The sequence below is a fragment of the Prunus persica genome, chromosome G3 (genome assembly GCF_000346465.2).
Source record: "Prunus persica cultivar Lovell chromosome G3, Prunus_persica_NCBIv2, whole genome shotgun sequence".
Taxonomy (NCBI): Eukaryota; Viridiplantae; Streptophyta; class Magnoliopsida; order Rosales; family Rosaceae; genus Prunus; species Prunus persica.
The window spans coordinates 17,289,378-17,303,033 of NC_034011.1; positions in this window are offsets into that span (position 1 = coordinate 17,289,378).

Here is a 13,656-nt window from a genome sequence, read left to right on the forward strand (position 1 = left end):
CAGCTCAAAAGCTTGAAACAACCTTCCTTTTTCATTCTCTGAATTTCCCAGTTGACAACTCTTGAGGAATTTTCTTTATCTTGCTCTGCCAACTCTTGGTATGATATTTCCTTGTACAAGATTGAATAGAGAAATCTTCAATCTCCATTTTAATTTTATGTACTAGGTCTGAATAGAGAAATCTTCAGGCTACGTTGTTTATGTACTTCCTTTTTCTTTCAAGTTGTCTTAATAGAGAAATATTCCGATAAACTTATGTCATTTCCATTGTCATTCTCTGTCAGTTACCCTTTTCGCGCTAGATGAATATTGAAGTCCTCTTAATTGAGGCATAGAAAAGAACCTTGTATTGGGTCAGTTCCCCGCCCAATCCACAAGCAATTGATTAAAGTCAATATTGGTGCGCATTTTCCAATATTATCATTTTCAGTCTATTGGAGTTTTTCACTGCCAACAGTGGCACGCCTTCGCAATCGCAACAAACAAACTCCACGGCCAAACCCCAAGCGAATGGCCAGGGGGTCCTTTTCGGGGTAAACATTTTTAGCACGCCCAGTAGGACATCTAGTGCAAAATTCAAGTCATGAATCAATATGGTCCCAACGACTATGATTCGGACTATAGCGACGATGATGGAGATGAGTGGCCAAATTGTGGCTATGATCCAAATTATTATTATTATCCTAATAATAATATTAATACTAATCATCAAGTTAGCTACTGGCCAAACAATCATGGCTATGGGGAGAATATTATTTTGAATCAGTATAACTACGTGCCAGGCTATGGCTATGTGCTAAAAACTAACTATTATGAAAATATTCATGAGCCAACTAATGATGGCTATGAAGAGAATACAGGACACTATATTGTTTCAGACCAAAATATGGCTATTCTCCAAAAATGTGATAGAATTTTAAATCTACTTAAACAACGGCCAAATAATAATGGCTGTGTGCTAAATACAGATTATGAGCAAAATAATCATCAGCCAAACAATTATGGCTATGAAGAAGATAGTGATTATAGTGAAAATGATCCTGAACCAAATTATGGCCTTGATCAAAATAATCCTCAGCCAAACGATTATGGCTATGAGGAAGAAACTGATTATCATCAAAGTACTCATGAGCCAAGTAAATAGGCTATGAGGAAGATAATGATTCAAAATGCTACAAGCCGAACTATGGCTGTAATGATCAAAACTTCTTCAATGGTTGTCCAGAGTCAATCAATGAATCTCACGCATTACTTGAAACCGCCTGGGAGGAACCCAATGAAAATCTGTCCAAGTTGTCATCTCAAGGTTGCGAGGATTTCTCCCAAGCTTGCGAAAAAATGTGAAAAGGTTTTAAGGAGTTTTTTCAAAACACTGCGTCAGGAGAATTCTCTTGTACCACCAACTCCTCCTACTGTTGAAAAAATCGAAAATCTGGACGAGGTGAAGGATGAGGACCAGAAAATGGTCCAAGAGCAAAAATATGAGGAGATCCCAACAAAGGAGGACTCACAAGTTAATTTTTACGAAGACCAAAATATGGTCAGGGTAGAAATTGATATGGTTGTGGGAGACCAAAATATGGTCAGGGTAGAAATTGATATGGTTGTGGGTAACAAAACTAACTTGCCAAAATCATCAATGACTAAGTTAGAACTTGAGGCCAAAAGTGGCCCAAAAATATCCATGTCTAAGGGGCCTGAGCATCCATTTTCTTTGGAGCACAATCCTCCTACCTTGCTTCATATCCTACAAAAACATGAAATTCATGCTGAAAATTCAAGAGAAGCAAGGGAAGCAAGGCTTGGAGTGAAACATGGTTGGCCACCCCCTATGGTGTGAGGTAACATTTTCAGAAATTGGCCTCTATAGCGTTCTTTGTTTTTTCGTACTGAATCCAATGATGCAAAGAACGTCAAAATCAGGCTAGTGGTTTGAAAGTTAAAAGCTAAAAACTGAACAGAGGTCAGATTTGTCAAAACTGCACTTTGAAACTCTGTTTTCTTGCTTTACTTAAGTCTAGTTAATTGGTTTCTATTTTCAGTTGTTTGTTAGTTAAGTGTTTATTTTTCAATAAAATAAAAACAATAGGCCAAAAAGCATCACATCTTTTCCATAGCCAATACATGGCAATGTCTATCACAAATATGGCCTTAGGCACAAATATTTCAATATGGTATCAGCCAATACATGGATGATGTGGTGTTATTCTGGATCAAATGGCCAAATGCAGTGGCTTGTTCATGATCAAGGAGGCAAGAAGATAAAATTCTCAAGGGCTATAATTTTCACAAATTTTGCCCAAATTCATGAAAACTCGGGGGCTTATGTTTGTACCAAAAATTGTATTTTTGCCTAAAATAGTAGATAGTTTTCTATGAACATCAAAATGGCCAAAATAAGGGTAGACATGCATTGCTGCAGTCATAGGGAGTGGGCCAAAACTTCAATTTCCAGAGCTCAAATCAAGTTTCGCTCTGCATTAAAGTTGTTCATCTCTATGTCTACTGCAACATATCCAAATTTGGAGTTATTCGGACAAATTTTGAATCCTAAAAGCTGAAAATACCAGATGCACAGCGCCAGCAAAGAGCTAATAGCAGCAATTCGGGCCTAATTCCAATGCTCTAATAAATTTTCTTTCTTCATGAAAGTTGTTCATTCGAATGTCTACTGCAACATATCCATATTTGGGATCATTTGGATAAATTTGGAATCCTCACGACATCCAAGATCAGAAGCATACCAGTGACAGCAAAAGCTGATAACAGTGGCAATTCGGGCCAGCTTCCATTCCTCAAATGAATATTCATTCTTCATGAAAGTTGTTCATTAGGATGTCTACTACAATATATCCACATTTTGCGTCATTTGCACAAGTATTGAATCTTCAGAACACTAATCATGATCTCTATTCGTGAGAGCAGTGTATGATGACCATTCAGTTGCAACCATGCTAAATCAGATTCTCCATTGCTCAAATGGAATTGAGTTCTTCATGAATGTTGATCCTACTTATGTGGAGAACAACATATCTGAAATTTGCAGCAATTGGATCAATCTAGCATTCCCAGTTCATTATGAATCAAGGCATGTTCGGAGGAGAAACTTAGTGGCTGCAAATCAAGTTTCACTTTATCAATGGAGGGACTTCATCACAAGTGAGTTGATGCAAAGAAGAATAAAATGAAAATGTGGTAGATGGAAACAATTTAACACTACTACGTTTTTCTATTTGCGCGACGAATAAATCTTCGTCGCGCAAAATGCAATAAAGCGACGGAAAAAAAGTTTCGTTGCGCAAAAAAGTGAAAACTTGCGCAACCAAAATTTTCGAAGCGCAAAATCTCTTAGCGCGATAGATATACTCCTTCGTCGTGCAAAGTGAGCGAAAAAAAACCCGGGTTTTATTTTGGCGCCAAACACTTGCGCGGCGAGAGCAATCGTCGCGTAAGAAAACCTAGCGCGACGATCTGAAACTTCATCGCGTAAAGGTTAGGCGCCAAAATAATTGAGGGGGGATATTTTTGTTTGCGCGACGAATTAGATTTCGTCACGTAAAGCAGATGTCGGTACATTCTTGCGCGACGAAACATAATGTTACGCGACGGAATTTTGTTTTTGCGCGATGAATGTTTTTGTGATGAAAATTTCTTGCGTCGCGCAAAAGTTTTTTTGTCGGCAAGTTTTTGCGCGACGGAAAAACACGTTTTGTGCGACCGAAAAATGGTTTTTCGCGACAGTATTTTGCGCGACGAAATATATGTTTCGTCGCACAAAGTCCTTCTTCTTCATATCAGAATTCTGCCATTGTAGAGGCAGAAAGGAAACAAATTTCCTTTTTGCCTCTGCGTCTCTCTCAACCTCTCTATTGCTGCCTTTGCTGGAAATTCAGTACGTTGATTGGGTAAGTATTTTTTATCGTTAGTTTATAAGTATTAATGTAAATTCGTACTAACACTATTAATTTTGTTCTCGTTAGGGATATTTGTAATTAGCGATTTGTGGAGAACGATTGATAAGGTATTTTATTCATTTTATATATTAAAAATGTTAAAGTTAATTTGTTATGTGTATATTTTTTTTTGTGAAGTTATATTTATATTATGTTGTTAAATTGTGCGTGACGTAGCACAATGTGTTGTGATGTACGAAGTTAATTGAAATTAACTTCGTACTTTTATTTGTATGTTTTGTAACATTTAGTTTCCCGTTCAAGATTAGTTGGATTTCGAACATGGATGCGTAAAGCATGACTGCGGTCCAATTAATTCTTAAATTGTCCCGCTATTTGGACAGTTTGGTAATGCATAGTGTTGTCACGTAATCTACGGCTACAGGATTAGGTTTCGATTGTGGAGATTTTGGTGTCATCTCGGTACGTTCTTCGGGTGGTACGTAGGTATTTATACCTATGCCCACCTCAAGAACTGTATCGAGATGCTGCCGAAATTCATCCATGTCGAAATCTAATCTCATGTAGCCGTAGGTTACGTGACAGGACTATACATTCCCGAATGGGATAGGGCCCTTACCGGAGGCATAAGGTGACATTATAACTTCGTATGAAGTTGTTGTGATTGTTATGTTGTGATTGTGGTTTCAGGAATTATGAGCAGAAGGTGGATACAGAACCCGAATAGATGTGCAGACGAATACTTGGATGGGATCGAGGATTTTATTGAGTTTGCACGTAGACACAACCCGGGTGAAACTAGAATCCGATGTCCTTGTAGGAGGTGTAATAACACGTTGTGGAAGACAATTGAAAATGTTGGATTTCATTTAGTGAGGAATGGAATGATTGAGACATATAGCATTTGGAACCTTCATGGGGAACAATTAGAACATGCTTCGTCTTCAAATGCCACAAGAATGGACAGTGTTGAACCTATTGTGGATCCTAATGATCAAGTCATGGATATTATACAGGATGCTTTTCCATTTGCATCAACCAACATCAATCATGAAAGGGAAGATGACGTGCCTACACCAATAGACAGCGCGGAGTTTGAACAATATGAAAAACTGTTAAAAAAATGCCAATCAAGAGCTATACCCGAGGTGCGAGAACTTTTCCGTTCTCATGGCCATTGTAGAGCTAATGCACGGAAAAATAAAGTATCGTATGTCGAACCTGTGTTTTGATTACTTTTTGGGAGTTTTCAAGAGAATGCTTCCGACAGACAATTGTTTGCCGAAAGACCATAAACATGCGCAGAAGGTGTTGAATGGTCTTAGATTGGGTTATGAAAAAATTCATGCGTGCAAAAATAATTGCATGTTATTCTACAAGGAGCATGAAACGTTGGAGACATGCCCTATATGCAATGAGTCGAGGTTCAAAATGACATCTCAGAATAGAATGACTAAGATCCCACAAAAATTCATGCGTTATCTGCCCCTGAAACCTAGGTTGCAGTGATTGTATATGTCGACGCATACTGCCACAGACATGAGATGGCATAAGGAAAAACGGGTAGACGATGATGTGATGCGGCATCCTGCAGATGGGGAGGCATGGAAAGAGTTCGATCGAACGTTCCCCGAGTTTGCTGCTGATCCCCGAAATGTGAGATTGGGACTTGCCACTGACGGATTCAATCCGTATGGGGTTCTAAACCAACACCACAGCACTTGGCCGATTTTCGTATTCCCATATAATTTGCCGCCTTGGAAATGCATGAAAAAAGAATACATGATGATGACTGTTTTGATAACTGAGGATCCTGGGAGCTCAATCGATGTTTACTTAAGGCCGCTGGTTGATGAGCTGAAGGATTTATGGACAAACGGTGTTCGCACGTACGATAAATCAACTGGGAAGATGTTCACTTTGCGGGCAACAGTTATGTGGACTGTGAATGATTTTCTAGCATATGCAATGGTTTCTGGGTGGAGCACAAAGGGTTATATGGCATGTCCTGTATGCAAGGAAGATGTAACTTCTGGTTGGCATGCGGAAAAAGTTTGTTACCTTGGTCATCGAAGATGGTTGCCATGGGACCACGAGTGGCGGGAAAAAGATAAAGAGTTCGACGGGAACACAGAGCGTCGCCTCAGACCTAGAGAATGGTCCGGTGATGAGATCTTGGAACAGCTTAACCGTTTGGATTTTGCTCCGTTCGGAAAAACAGTTAGTCGGACCAGACCGTCTACACATATGAACTGGACTCACAAGCCTATGTTTTCGGAGCTCCCATATTGGTCGAAACTCAAATTGAGGCACAATCTAGATGTGATGCATGTTGAGAAAAATGTATTTGACACATTGGTTGGCACGATTCTAGATATCGAGGGCAAGACAAAGGACACAATCAAAGCCCGTCTTGATTTGGAAAGAATGGGCATACGAAGGGGTTTATGGATGAACAGGGACAGTGATAAAGCTAGAAGGGATCTTGCATTCTTTTCTATGAAACCGAATGACAAAAAAGAGTTTCTAAAGTTTGTATCGTCTGTAAAGTTTCCTGATGGGTATGCTTCTAATAACGCACGTTGCGTGAATGTTGATGGGGGTAAATTTACTGGACTGAAGAGCCATGACTGCCATGTGTTTATGCAACGTCTACTTCCTGTAGGTATTCGACATCTATTGCTGGAAGATGTTGTGAATCCAATCATGTTATTGTCCAGATTTTTTTCCCAACTGACGGCAAAAACATTGCGAAAGACAGACATGTTTCAGTTGCGCCACGACATTGTCCAAGTCCTATGCAAGTTTGAGATGATATTTCCTCCAGCTTTCTTCACAAGTATGATGCACGTGATGGTCCACTTGCCAGAAGAGGCATTGCTTGCTGGTCCTGTCAACTATCGCTGGATGTATCCAATAGAACGGTATATAATCCTTATCGTTTATGTATGCATTATTATCACAGACTTGCTAATTTGTATCATATCGTTTTATTTTGACAGGCTTCTCGGAGAGCTGAAAAAAAGTGTACGCAACAGGACGAGGCCCGAAGGATCAATTATAGAGGCGTGGGTTCAATATGAGTCGCTTACCTTCTGTGAAATGTATTTAAAGGATGTGGAGACGGCTTTCAATCGTCCTCAGCGCAATAACGACAGAGGTATGAGAAAGGAAAAACTTTCTGTTTTTGCCCAAAGCGCACGACCCTTTGGAGATCCTGGACGAGGAGAGTCGTTTTCTAGAAATGACATGGAGGTAGCGCATTGGTTCGTACTGAACAATTGTGATGAGATAATGGCATACTTAGATAAGCATGAAGAGATGATGGCGCGAGAACATCCATCACATTTAGTTTCCCAGAAACACCGTGAATTGTTTCCACAATGGTTTTTGGATTATGTAAGTTATAAGTGTTTTGTATTTGACAAATATAAATTGTAGTATTTAATTTTGTCAGACTAACATGTGAATGGTTTTGTATTATATTAGGTGAATAAGTTGAAATCATCGAATTCCCCCACTTACAGTGATAAGTTATATAACTTGGCGTTTTGCCCAATTCGCGCTGAATTATTTTCGGGTTGTTATATTAACGGTGTCAAATTTTTGGGGGCTGCACGAGATGACAAGTTGTGTACGCAAAACAGCGGTGTCCATGTCCCAGGTGGAGACGAAAGTACGAACATTGATTTTTATGGCAAACTTACAACTGTCGTTCAATTGCTTTACAAAGATCGATACCAAGTGATTATGTTTAAGTGTCGATGGTTTGATAGCAACCCAAATAGGCCGGGAAGTGTTAAAATCAACCATGGCTTACTGTCTATGAACATTAATAGAACTTGGTATGATGACGAATCTTACATTTTGGCAAACATGGCAACACAAATTGTGTATCTAGATGACCCTAAAGCTGGGAGCAATTGGAAAGTTGTTCAGAAGATGGATCATAGGAACGTGTATGCTATACCAGAACTAGACCCAACTGACAACGACGTCGACAATGTGGCTGACCAACGTTTAGAATCTTCAATGGAAAATGATGCGGAAACACTTCGAGATACACATGTTATACAAGAACCGTTTCAAATACAAGGAGTGTCTTCAATCGAAATACCGATTCAGTCAATTACAATTGACCTCGGGGATCTTCCTAGATTCGATGTTGCAGTGGGCCCGAGCAACGCAGATGATGTAGTTATAGAGGAGGAGAAGGAGGATTGGGAAACCGAAAGTGATGATAGCGACGATAACGAAAGTTCTTATAGTTCAGATGATGAATAATTAAATTTTTTGTAATTTTATTATGCTAATGTACAGACTTTGTGTAATACAAAAGTTTGAATATATGTAGTTGTTATATCCAAACCTTATATATGTGGACAACTGAAACATTATTAAAATAAATTTAGTTATAAAACATTGATAAATCAATATATCCAAACCCTTTTAATATTAATTTTTAAATTTTTTTTTGACAAAACACGTTTACAAAATGAAAATGATAAAACATTTGTTATAAAACATTGATAAATAAATATATCCAAACCATTTTCATACAAAGTTTGAAAATTATTGACACCAAACATTTTTCAAAAACGATAACCCTTGCGCGACAAAGATCACCTCGTCGCCAAAGTTTGCGTGACCCAGTAAACAGTCGTTGCGTAAAGTTAAAAAATTGCGCGACAAATTATTATCCGTCACGCGATGCAATTTTGCGCGACCAAGAACACCTCGTTGCGCAAAGTTTGCGTGACCTAGAACACAGTCGTCGCGTAAAGTTAAAACATTGCGCGACAAATTCTCATCCGTCACGCGAAGGAATTTTGTGCGACGAACAATACTTCTCGTAGCGCAAATATATATTCTTTTATAATATATGTTATATACAAATATATATTCAAAATTGACGATCGAGTTAGTTCATTGTATTCATATAAGGTCATGGAGTGTAGCTGTAAAAAATCATCAAAATCGGTGTTAAAATAACCGTTAAATCATGACTTTTTATTTATAACCGTTCAAAAGTTTTGTCCCGATACTTGATCTCTAAATGTTTTTTTTCTTCTGATTTTTGGGGCCTAAGATCTCGAAGTATAAACAAACACGTTTGATGGCTGGATTATTGAAACTACTTTCGTAGAATGCGTATGCCATCAAAACCATATATTCACCAACAACGAATAGTTTACTTATACTTTCGTTAAGTATAACATAAGATTATGTGGTATCACCCTAGTGTAAACATCTTAAATTGAAGATCAAATTCAGTAATTGTATTCATATAGGGTCAAGAAAAGTAGCTGTAAAAAATCATCAAAATTGGAGTTAAAATAACCGTTAAATCATGACTTTTTATTTAGAACCGTCGAAAAGTTTTGTACCGTTACTTGATCTCTTAACGTTTGTTTTGTCAGATTTTCGGCGTATACGATCTCGAAATATAAAAAAACAAGTTTTCCGGTTGGATCATTAAAACTAGTTTCGGGTTTATGGTTTCCGCGGTTTAGGGTTTAGGGTTTAGAGTTTGCGCGACGAATATGTTTCGTTGGTTGCCCAAAGCTTGCAAATAACAGTGTTGCGCGACGAAACCGCAACTTGTCGTCGCGCAATCTCAACCACCTCCTTTCACTCTCTTCCTCCTCGGACACTTGGCCAAAAAAATTTCAGAGTTTACAGAAACAGGATTTGCGCGACGAACAAGCGTTCTTCGTCGCGCGATCTCAACCACCCCCTTTCACACTCTTCCTCCTCGGACACTTAGCCAAAATTTTTTGAGAGTTTACAAAAAGAGGATTTGCAGGACGAAACAAGCGTTCTTCGTCGGGCAATCTCAGCCACCCCTCTTTCACACTCGTCCTCCTCGGACACTTAGGTAAATATTTTTGAGAGTTTACAGAAAGAGGATTTGTGCGACGCTGTCGTCATTCGTCGCGCAATATGTCTGCAAATAAACAATAAACCCAAAATTTTGGCGGATTGACAACATTGTGAGACGAAACAGGGGTAGCGTCGCGCAAAGTTTTCAATACCTCCCGCTAAACCCTAGGTCCCAAAATTTTGGCGGATTGACAACATTGCGCGACGTAACAGGGGCAGCGTCGCGCAAAGTTTTCAATCTCTCCCGCTAAACCCTAAGTCCCAAAATTTTGGCGGATTGACAACATTGCGCGACGAAACAAGGGCAGCGTAGCGCAAAGTTTTCAATCTCTCCCGCTAAACCCTAAGTCCTAAAATTTTGACGGATTGACAACATTGCGTGACGAATATATGATACTATGCGTCGCGCAAAAACTACCCTGATACCGAAATTTGGGATTTACAATATTGCGCGACGGAGGTTATAATTATGTCGTCGCGCAAGTGTCAATTAAAATATTTTGCGCAACGCTTTTGGTTGTTCGTCGCGCAAACTCGAATAAAATTACAGAAACGACGCGATAGCCTCCTTCTTCCCCAGCTTCACTTTTCTGCCCTAACTCTCTCTCTCTCTCTCTCTCTCTCTCTCTCTCTCTCTCCGCCGTCAGCTCAGCCCCCTACCCCAGTGGATTTTGGACGGCGCCGCCACAACGCTGGTACCCCGGAGGTTCCCCACCGTCACAGTCGAGCCAGCCGCCCTTTTTCTCGGTTTTCACCGAATCTGCGCCGCCGTCATTCTCTCTCCTCCGGCGACCAAATCCGACAATTGAGGTATGGTTTCTGTCCTATTTTAGATGCTTTAGCTGATGGTTGGGTAGGATTTATGTAATTGTTGCAATAGGTCAGTGGATTTGAAACCCTAAGTTTCGGCGGGTTTTTGAATTTCAATTCCGGCCACTTCTGGCCATTTTTCGGGGTAGGTCCGAGAACAAAAGTGGCTCCAATTGATGTTTTGAACCTAGGGTAGGAACCTTGGCCCTTAGTTTTAGAAATTTCCGGCGATTGGTATCGCTTTGGACACCGACGCGCTGCCGGCGCCTGTGGTGGCGCGTGGGTTACTGTAGCAATCCTGCAGTGGGTCCCAGTGCAATCCCCTATTTGTCACGAGCGCGTAGGTATTTTCGGATTGGAATTTGGTTACCGTTTGAGTCTCGAACGGATTTTGCCTATTGTGCGATTTCCGGGTTTGTTATGTTCGGACCGTTGGATCGAACTCAAACTCATGTATGGTGTACCTTGTATTTCTAGGATCATCTAGGATTCGACGAATCGTGGATCAGAGTCCCGGATACTCCGAACTCGCAAACCCTACGTCAAGAATCTTAATAAAATTGTATGTGCTTTCAAATATTCGTATATTTTATTAATTTGTACGTGTATTAATGAAATTGTGCATATGTCAGACCTGATTAGACGTCGTAGGGCGGTGACGACTACGCAAAGTTCAAAACCCCCGGCTCAGCCGACATCTGCTGCCACTGCGCCAGCACTGATGGACCACTTGGCAGTTGGTCCCACGGGGTCCCAGGCACCTGCTTCATCAGCTTCATCAGTGGCACAGCCTGTTAGCGCCAGGCGGCGTCATCAGCCCGCCAGCACCACCGACCCCACATCCACTGATGCGTCGGGGTCACAGCCAGGTATAGATATCCTTAAACTCCAGTTATTTATATTTTTGTTTTTATTTTTGTTTTGGTTTTTGTTTTTGTTTTTATTTGTGTGTGTATTTTTTAGTTAAATTTATTATTTATTTAACATTAATGTCATCTTTCTTTGCAGCCAAGAAGAACACCCGAGGGCCGTGTCGGCAGTTGAAGACGGTGAAGGTCACCCGGGTGACCAACAGTCATATAAACATCGGATACAACGAGCGACATCGGGCTGCACCGACGGCAGAGTTGCATAGCTCCTTGGCCCACGACATTGGTCATGTCATTCGGAGCCATTGGCCGATGAAATGGAAGTCTTGGAAGGTGATGCCTGACGAGACCAAGACGGAGGTTCACGGCCAGTTGTCAGTATGTAGGCCTTTTAATTCTTTTTCTTTCAAATTTTATATTTCTATTATTTAAATGTATGTAATTAATTTATTGCAGACGAACTACAACTTGGAGGACCTGGACGACGAGTCGTTGGCATACGTCAACAGACTCTTCTCTGAGAGGTACAAACAGTGGAAGAGCGACTTGAACCACTATTTTGAGGCGTTTGATGATCCAGAAGTCGCTCTTCAGGAGGGTTGCCCGAAGGAGCTTGAGGGGCGGGAGGATAGTTGGGCGTGGCTCTGCGCTCATTTTCAGGCGCCTGCTTTTGTGGTAATTTGTAATATGAATTTCAAATTTATTATATTTTTCTTATTAATATTTTTTTTAATGTTTTATGTTTAATTTCTATTTCAACTAATACGTTTTATTTTTTGTATAACAGAATAAAGCCAAAGTCAATAAGGGCAATAGGAAGAAGAAGACTCTTCTCCATCATTCGGGTTCCAGGCCCTTCTCCTATAGGATGGATGCACGGCGGCAGGTAATAATAAAATAATTTTTATTTAATTTTTAATTTTTAATTATTCTTAATTTATTTTTTTCGTACTAATATTTTTCTTCTCTTGTTCAATTTAGGGGGGTCCAAATTCTCAGAGATCGATGTCTTTGGCGACGTTTATGTTCGACCTGGGAATGAGTTGGCCGAGTCCCTTCATGTAAGTATTATTTAATTTTAATTATTATATTACGCATTCAAGTTTAAAGGTTATTATATGAATGTTTTAATTTATATTTTATGTTATGCTAAACAGACGACGATGGTGGAGAAGAGCCAGTTGGTTCTTCAGGAGTCCGCCTCCCAACTTCCTCCCGATACTTCGATCGAGTCTGTGGATCCTCCACAGGATGCTGGGTTTCAGATCTTGACGGAGACATTGGATCAGACTCTCGGGAGGAGACCGGGGACATATTGTCGAGGGATAGGGAATGCCAGGCGAAGGGAACCCAGACCTGGTTCATCAGCGCAGTCAAACAGTCAGGTCACTGCTTTGACAGCACAGGTGGCCACTCTTCAGAGTCAGATCTGTTTGTGCCGCAAATATCTAAGACACATACCGCGTGACGAAAATTTTTATCCCGCAAAAATCGTATGCGCGACAATGATCTTTCGTCGCGCAATACGTGTAGACACGAATTGCGCGACGAATATCTCTTGGTGCCGCAAATGTGTACGAGACGTATTGCGCGATGAATATTAATCGCCGCGCATCGTTGTGGCGACAAACTCTTTTTCGTCGCGCATAAGTTTGTGCGACGAACTATTGCGCCGTCTCTGAACCTTTTGTGTAACGAAGGGTAACCGTCGCACAAATTTACGCGATGATGATACAATCAGTCGCGCAAAGTCTTTCTTCACGATCTTTGCACCACAGATTACGCGCGACGAATTTTCTGTCGCGCTTGATTGTGTGCGATCAAATTCAACTCTGCGCGACGAAATTGTCTTCGTCGCGCAAATCATAAAATGTAGTAGTGTAATATTCTCTGTGAAGAATATTAAAATAAAGCCAAAGTTCAAAACGTGAAAAGTCTACACAAAGGTTGAAAGAAGAATAAAATAATATTCAAGTAGGCTTAAAGAATGAATAAAGAAAGAAGTAGAGATGGTGGTCATTATCTCTCCATTTCTTTTTGTATTTTAGTTAGCTACTTTTGGCTGTCACCCACCAATCAATGACAAGTGGACTAATATTTTGGATTTCTTTAAGTCTAATAGTGATAACTTCTGTCAAATCACATCAAAGCCTCTTAGCAACTTTTTTGGGTTTACTTAT